General features: G+C 40.3%; 1 non-coding gene across 1 annotated transcript; it reads right to left on the bottom strand.

The window, feature by feature from the left end:
- Window positions 1–7,576: 7,576 nt before the first annotated feature.
- On the bottom strand, window positions 7,577–7,681 carry LOC126501898 (U6 spliceosomal RNA). The gene has a single exon (XR_007591828.1). It is a non-coding gene; the product is annotated as a U6 spliceosomal RNA (small nuclear RNA).

Here is a 7,681-nt window from a genome sequence, read left to right as displayed (position 1 = left end):
GGGAAGCTGAGGAAGGAGACTCACTTTAAATTACAGCTTCATGTTCAAGGCTAGTTTGGTCTACACTGTGAGTCTGGATTACAGTGTGACATCCATTCTCATAAAACAAAACAACCCCACTCATGATCACACAAGCAACCGTAATTAAACTCAATGGGTCACACACACACAAAGACATCAAAGTAGAGGAGACATGGGAAGAAGGATTTCAGTGAGGAAAGGGGAGGGTGATGAGAGATGAAGATGATCAAAACTCAATGTAAGTGTATGAAATTGTCAAATAATAATAGAATTTTAAACCATAAAAGTACATACCTATTGAAAGATATCCATACCTAATAACAAATATAAATAAATAATAATAAAGATAATATACCATATCATGTATTTGATAATTCAACTGTATTAGGGTGTTGTTTTTTCCTAAATTAATACAAAAATTTAATGCAGAGTGCTTGCTTCAGCACCATAGCCTATAATTAGACATATACACAGATTATTATGACACTGCACGGGATGACATGAAAATTCACAAAGAATTCCATACTCTTAAAAAAAAAACGACTCCAGAATAAATAGAAACCCCAATGGTGTGTATCCAATGGAACCTAATTGGTCTATTTTAAATTGTTACAGAGTAATGATAGTCATGAATACGTAAGTAAATGTTTAAGCAAATGAAAGTAACGTAAAACTGTCTTTGCCTAAAATAAAGACTGGCTTAAAATGCGAAGGAGTTTCAGCAGTGTAATAGAGACAGCACTAAAGACAAGGAGATCTGTGAAACTGAACTGAGCATGGAGAAACAAACACGTATGTATAGATGTTCAACACATGACAAAAAGCGGCATTCTAAGTCACTAGAGAAAGCAGTAGCTACTTGACAAATAGGTGACATTTAGGTAGCTAAGTGAAGGAATAAAATATGATTGGGTTTCTACTTAACATGACACAGATCAATTCCACTGTAAAGTTAAAAAAAGAACTTTTATTTTTTAAAAATGTATAGGATTGCTTATTCATCAACTCTAGGCAGAATTTCCCTTAAACTGAAGGTGGTGGTTTGAATGAGGTGACCTTCATAAGCTCCTGCCTTTGAATACTTGGTGGCTGTTGGTGGAGGATTAGGAGGTTTGGCCTTCCAGGAGAGAATATGTCACTGGGGCTGGGCTTTGAGAATCAAAAGACTCCTGCCCTTTGAGTTAGCTCTCTCTGCTTCCTGTGAGTATATACCTCCACAAGTCCCTTTTTCCCCCACCCTGTATCTGTGTTTAGTATTGTTCTTCTAGACCAGTGTTTTTCAGCCTTCCTAATGCTGTAGTGATCCATAAATATTTTTCCTCATGTTGTGGTGATCATAAAGTTATTTTCATTTGCTACTTCCTAACTAGAATTTTGCTACAGTTATGAATCATAATGAAAATATCTGTGTTTTTGGATGGTCTTAGGCAACCCTGTGAAAGGGTCATTCAACTCCTAAAGGGGTTGCTACCCACATGTTGAGAACCACTGCTCCAGAAGTTTGCTTCTACTTCTGTGTCATAAGCATGTACATGATTTTAAGTGTCTATATGAAGTCTAGGAACTCCAAATGAAAACATGCAATATTTGTCTTTCTGAAACTAAATTTTTTAGTTAATTATCACCAATTATACCTATTTTCCTGTAAATGATAACTTTATTCTTTATATACCTATATACTGTATATATATGTATACACACACACACAGTTTTTTTAAACATAGTTCTCTGTTGAATAGAGGCCCAGGTTGGTTCCAGAACTTAGCTATTGTGACTAGTGATGTAATAAACATCGATCTGCAATTATCTCTGTTATACTGACCTGTCATTGTATAATACTCAGCAGTAGTATAACTGGGTCACACGGCACATCTGTGTATAACTTTCTGAAGTGTTGAAATAAGGAGCGGCGGCGGGGCTGCGTCCCCAACACCCCGGCCGCTTGGCTAGCTCATGCCCGAAATAACAACACACAAGCTGTATTCATTTAAGAACTGCTTGGCCCCTGAACTCTAGCCCTTACAGGCTAATTCTCGCACCTGGACTAGCCCATTTCTAATGATGTGTGTGTAAGCACCCCAAGGTGCGCTTACCGGGAAGAGTCTAGCCTCCGTCCATCATGGTGTCTCTGCTCCAGAGTGCAGAGATGTCGAGTCTCTCTGGGAGCAGAACAGAGTCTGACCTCACTTCCTCTTCCGCCCAGCATCCTATTCTGTTTATTCCTCCCACCTATCTTTTAACCTATCAGGGCCAGCAGTTTCTTTATTGCTCAGCCAATGAAATCAACAGATTGATATGACACTCCCACATCACTGAAGAAACTCCATATGATTTCCACAGTGGTGGACTAGTTCTCATTTCCAGCAATGATTAAGAGCTCTGTGTTTTCAGCACCCTCACAGCGTTTTTTTCTTAATGTCATTCTGACTGGAGGAAAATGGAATCTCAATCTAGTTTTAATGTGAATTTTTCTGATGTCTAACAAGGTTGAGTTTTCATTTGTTTATTGGACATTTCTACTTAAAGTTTTAAGAACCGTCTGTTGATTTAACTAGCCTATTTATTGATTGTGGGTATTGTCAGTGATGTAGTGAATGAAGATTTTCTCCCATTTTGTAGTCTTTTTACTCACTTCATTTGCTGTAAAGACACATTTTAATTTCTTTAGAAACCATTTGTAAATTGTTGGCATTTATTTCTTCGTAATTCCTTGCCTATGAAGGATTTTTCCTACTTTTCCCTCTAAGAGTATCAGAGTTTCAGGTCTTTCAATAAGGCTTTGATTCAGTTAGGGTTGGTTTTTGTACAGGATCAGAAATAAGAATCTGTGTTTATTCTCTTACATAAGGATATTAAGTACTGAGATTACATACACATCGGGCTGGAGAAAAATATTGAAAACGCTTCTATTGAGGGAAATGATTAGCATCTGATTGGTAAAACCCAGTGTAAATGAGACTTTTTTATTTTTAATTTCATTTTTTTTTATGTGTATGAGTATTTTGCCCGAATGTATGTCTGCCATCATGTGAGTGCCTAGCACTGGAGGAAGCCAGAAAAGAGTCTGGAGCTACTACAGCTGGAGTTATAGGTGGCCGGGAGCTGCCATGTAGGTGCTGAGAATCAAACCTGGGGCTTTGGCAAGAGCAATAAAATGCTAACTATTGAACCATTTCTCCAATATCTATTTATGGAAATTAAAAAAATAAAATTAATATGAAGAGGCTTAAGATGTAGTTTCAGCAAGAAGAGTCCATCCTCAACATGCTCAGAGCCCTGGCTTCAGTCCCCAGTCCCACATAAGCAGAGCATGGTGACACATGCCAGTAATTCCATCACTTGGGAGATAGAGGCGGGAATCCAAGGTCATCACTGGCTACATACCGAGTTTGAGGCCAGTCTAGGATATCAAAAAGAAATGCATATATAAAGAAGAGGTCCTCGGGCATAAAGTCAAAGAAATAATAAAATATTGTAGAGGTGTGTCATACATTTACATAATAAAACTATTGTTTTCCTGATTTTGCTTGAGATATCTGCAAACTTTAAAACTCTAACATTTGGCATGATTTTTTTCCATTCCAAATCTCTATTTGGTACTTATATTTATAATTTTGATTTATTTTCCTTAGATATGGTCTTGCAAATCGTATGTTGTTTATTTTGTATTGTAACATTCATGAGAATGAGGAACTTGTGTTCATGATTATTATGTAGCATAATATTGTATTAAACAGACTTTCAGTAATTACTAAAATTTAACAAGTCAATTAATGCCATAAATTGTAATTCCCACATTTGGGAGGCAGAGGCAGGAGGATCGGGACCTCAAGGCTATCCTGGGCTGAACAGTGAGTTTGAGGTCACATTCAACTATGAGAGACTCTGTTTCAAAAACAAAAATGCATCAGTTTAAGCTTCTGACATATCTGTTTTCTGTTTCTATGGTTACTCCCTTGACTCCCACACACAGTATTCCAGTCAGGGTTTTACTGCAGTCTCTTTACGGGCCTCTTTGCTCACATCCTGATGTCCGTAGAGTCTGTCTCCCACAGAACTGCTGCAAGAACACTTCTAGCTGCAAAGGTAATCATATTGCCCAGGTTCCTCTGTTCAGGATACCGTGGGAGCTCTTCGCCACAAATTCTACTTCCTAGTCAGGCAGAACTGCTCGATTCTTTGGATACATCGGTTTGGGTACATCAGGTATCTCAACTTTCCCAAATAGTATTTGCTCGTTTGAACGTATTGTTAAAGCACTACCAAAAGCACTGTTAAAATTTAGTAACAGGGCTTTATTATTACCACTTATTTTAATATTTTTTAAGTAAGCAAAGATATTCAAAGTTGGGGTTATTTGACTCACTAATTAATAGCTGGTTCATTCTTTCGTTCCCTTTGGTCCTAGCTGCCCTGAGCAACGACTATTAGCCACAGCCAGCCTGGCTGATCTAATGTCAAATCCATCTCCTTTAAGTACTCCAAGGGCACCTTAAGGACTACATGTCGACTTTAGCTGCTTGCTGCTAAAACACAGTTCCAGTTTGGAAGGCACTATTCCAGCTGTAACTGTTTAGTAATGCCGGGCATTTTGAAGCATTCCTTGCTTTGGTGAACTCTGGAGCCATTTTCACCCAGGCCAGAGGGCAAATGCTGCCCCTGGTGATCCAACAAAAGGACCCTACTGTGACTGATGGAAACGGTTCCACATAAAAACACCATTGCATCATTCTGGCTATAAAGCAGGCTGTTTGGCTTACTGTTTCTGTCAACCAGGAAATATCCTCTCCTGACTCTTCCCGGGATTATCTGTTTGTAGGGCTCTGTTTTTCCTGTTGTTCGCGTGACTGGAGGCTCAGATCCAGGATTGAGGACTTTTCAGGTGCTATTGCAGGATCCGGGATAAGAAATGACAAAAGCTGGCCATAAGTACTTCTATTACTCTTACCTGTGTGGCTTCAACCTTGATGGGGGAGGAGTATCATCAAGTTTTAACAGAACCTACTTAAATGATTAACATACCTATATGCAGAGTTGAGCAGGACCTGACGTAAAGACTACAAAAAAGAAGGCAGAGATGACAGGCTTTTACCGTGGGTTTAGTGACCTTGTGGGTCCAGGTGAAGGCTAATTTTTAGCAAGGCAGTGTCTATGTTACCTGCTAGGCAGGTACAGAATTTACTCCTCTAATCGACGTACAAATATTTAATTCATTTCATACGCCAAGTCTGTGCTCCAGTTATTTGCCTACACATTCATCTTCTGGGGTTTGAGATTCCAGAAGAGAAATGCATGGGGATTTAGGGGAAAGAAAGAAAAAAAAAAAAACTAAAGAGGAACAAGTTTATGTTTTCGGGCTGGAGAGATGGCTCAGTGGTTAAGAGCACTGCCTGCTCTTCCAAAGGTCCTGAGTTCAATTCCCGGCAACTACATGGTGGCTCACAACCATATGTAATAAGATTCGGTGCCCTCTTCTGGCCTGCAGACATACAGACAGAATATTGAATAATAATGAATAAATATTTTTTTAAAAAAAGTTTATGTTTTCGTTTGCCGCCTCTCTTCTTTCTTCACACTGTCAATTAGAGTCAAGATTGGGGACAGATTCGTCACCGGAACTAAAGGGTAAGAAATACAGGTGGGGAACTAGCAGTCCCTTCCGGTCTCCTTTTTGGTGTTCGTGCCCGCAACAGCGCCCCCTATAAACTCAGTCTCCAGCCGTGGGGCTGCCGTTTGTGGCCCAAGCCTGACAACTACAGGTCACCGCGGCGTTAATAATCTTGTAATTCCCAGAGAAAAGCTGCTTTTAGAAAGAGGGAAGGAAGGCTTAATTTGACGCCTGGGCTCAGGGCCAATGACGCACTTCCCGTCTTTGTGGCGGTCAGCCACTCCGGCGCTGGGAAGTTGAGTCCGGACGGCTTTGCCGAATCTCGGGCTTCCTGGAGATTTAAGGCCCTTATTTGGAAAGGGGCGAGGGAACAATTGCGCCTGCGCGATGCAGCCTCGATTTGGAGCTCAGAGTCTGGGTGAAATCCGGAGGAGTCCGGATCATCCTGGCTCAAACCCATTCCTGAGGCCCCTGAGACGGGTAGAGGCGTTGATGGATTGATTGTGTTGGGAGTGGAACCCAGGGCATCCTCTTAGGATAGGCAAGCACTCCTCCGCCGAGCTCCAGCCCTTATTTGTATTTTATGATGTTGGTTATTGAAGCCAGGGACATGCCAAGCGCCAGTCTAGCGGTGAGACCGTTCTGCCGGTCAGCTACACCTCTAGCCATACCGTCACTCTTACGTCATAAATGTTAACACGAGGTAGCATTTGTTACATATACTTTTCTTTGTTGTAAAATAAACTACAAGTATCACGACTTGTTATCCCCCAGTATATTTTTTTAAGATTTATTAATTTTTGATTATGTGTTTGAGTGGTTCACCTGAACGTGTGCATGTGCAGTGTGTGCTGCTGGGTGCCCCTGGAGGCCAGGAGAAGGTGTGTGGTACTAGAGTTACAGTACAAGAGTTATGAACATTTCGTAAGATGTCCCATGGGTGCTGAGGACAGAATCCTCTGCAAGAACTATTGAGCCATCTCTCCAGGCTTTAATACATTTTTCAGGACATTTTCCTACATCATCGTATTATTAGCGGACACAGCTATGAGCAGGCACATTCCCTAATACTAGACTACACTCAGATCCCCTTTACCCCCACAGTTGTCTCACAGATTTCCTTTGCTGTTGATTTCTACCACCTAGAATGTAATTGCAGGCCACTTGGTGTATGTAGTTTCAAATTTTCTTTTAGTTATAATCCCACCTCCCCTCTCCTTTCTTCCCATTCCACCATCTTGTTGAGATTCCACTAACTCTCCTACAAATCATCTGCTTACAGATTTGCTTGAGTCTTCATGGTACTTAAGGTATTCCTCTATTTCCCAGTAATTGTAACCCGGTATCCTTTGGAAATTTTTCTGTTATTGCTAAGTATACCAAAGCCAATGAAAAAAATGTTCATATACTTTCTCTCAATTTTTAGTTACGGAAGGAGGAAAATGTGAACACATCAAACAAGAATTACTTCACTGCCTAACACACATTAGGCACTTAGAAAATACTTACAAAAGGGTTTCTTTGTGGATTGCTGTGAGATAATGCTTTTGTACACTGTAAAGATTTGTCAGTCATATTAGTTTAATTAAACGCTGATTGGCCAGTAGCCAGGCAGGAAGTATAGGTGAGGAGACCAGACTAGGAGAATTCTGGGAAGTGGAAAGGCAGGAAGTGAGTCTCCAGCAAGATGCAGAGGAAGCAAGATGAAAATGCCTTACTGAGAAAATGTACCAAGCCATGTGGCTAAACAGGCAAGAATTATGGATTAATTTAAGTTGTAAGAGCTAGTTAATAATAAGCTAAACAGTTTATAATTAATATAAGCCTCTGTGTATTTCTTTGGGATTGAACAGCTGGACGGCTGGGTGGGACAGAAACTTCCATCTACAGTGGATAGTAGGTAATCCATAGACCCTGAACATCTAGGGTGCTTCCATTTCCTTGCTAAAAGGTATGGACTGCTTCACAAATTTGAGTGTCATCCTTGCTTAAGGGCCGTGCTAATCTTCTGTGTATTGTTCTGATTTTCATATATGTGCTGTCAATGGGAAC

The sequence above is a fragment of the Alexandromys fortis genome, unplaced genomic scaffold, assembly GCF_014885135.2.
Source record: "Alexandromys fortis isolate MF-2015 unplaced genomic scaffold, M_Fortis_MF-2015_v1.1 scaffold_5, whole genome shotgun sequence".
Lineage (NCBI taxonomy): Eukaryota > Metazoa > Chordata > Mammalia > Rodentia > Cricetidae > Alexandromys > Alexandromys fortis.
This window is presented reverse-complemented; position numbering and strand designations above follow the sequence as displayed.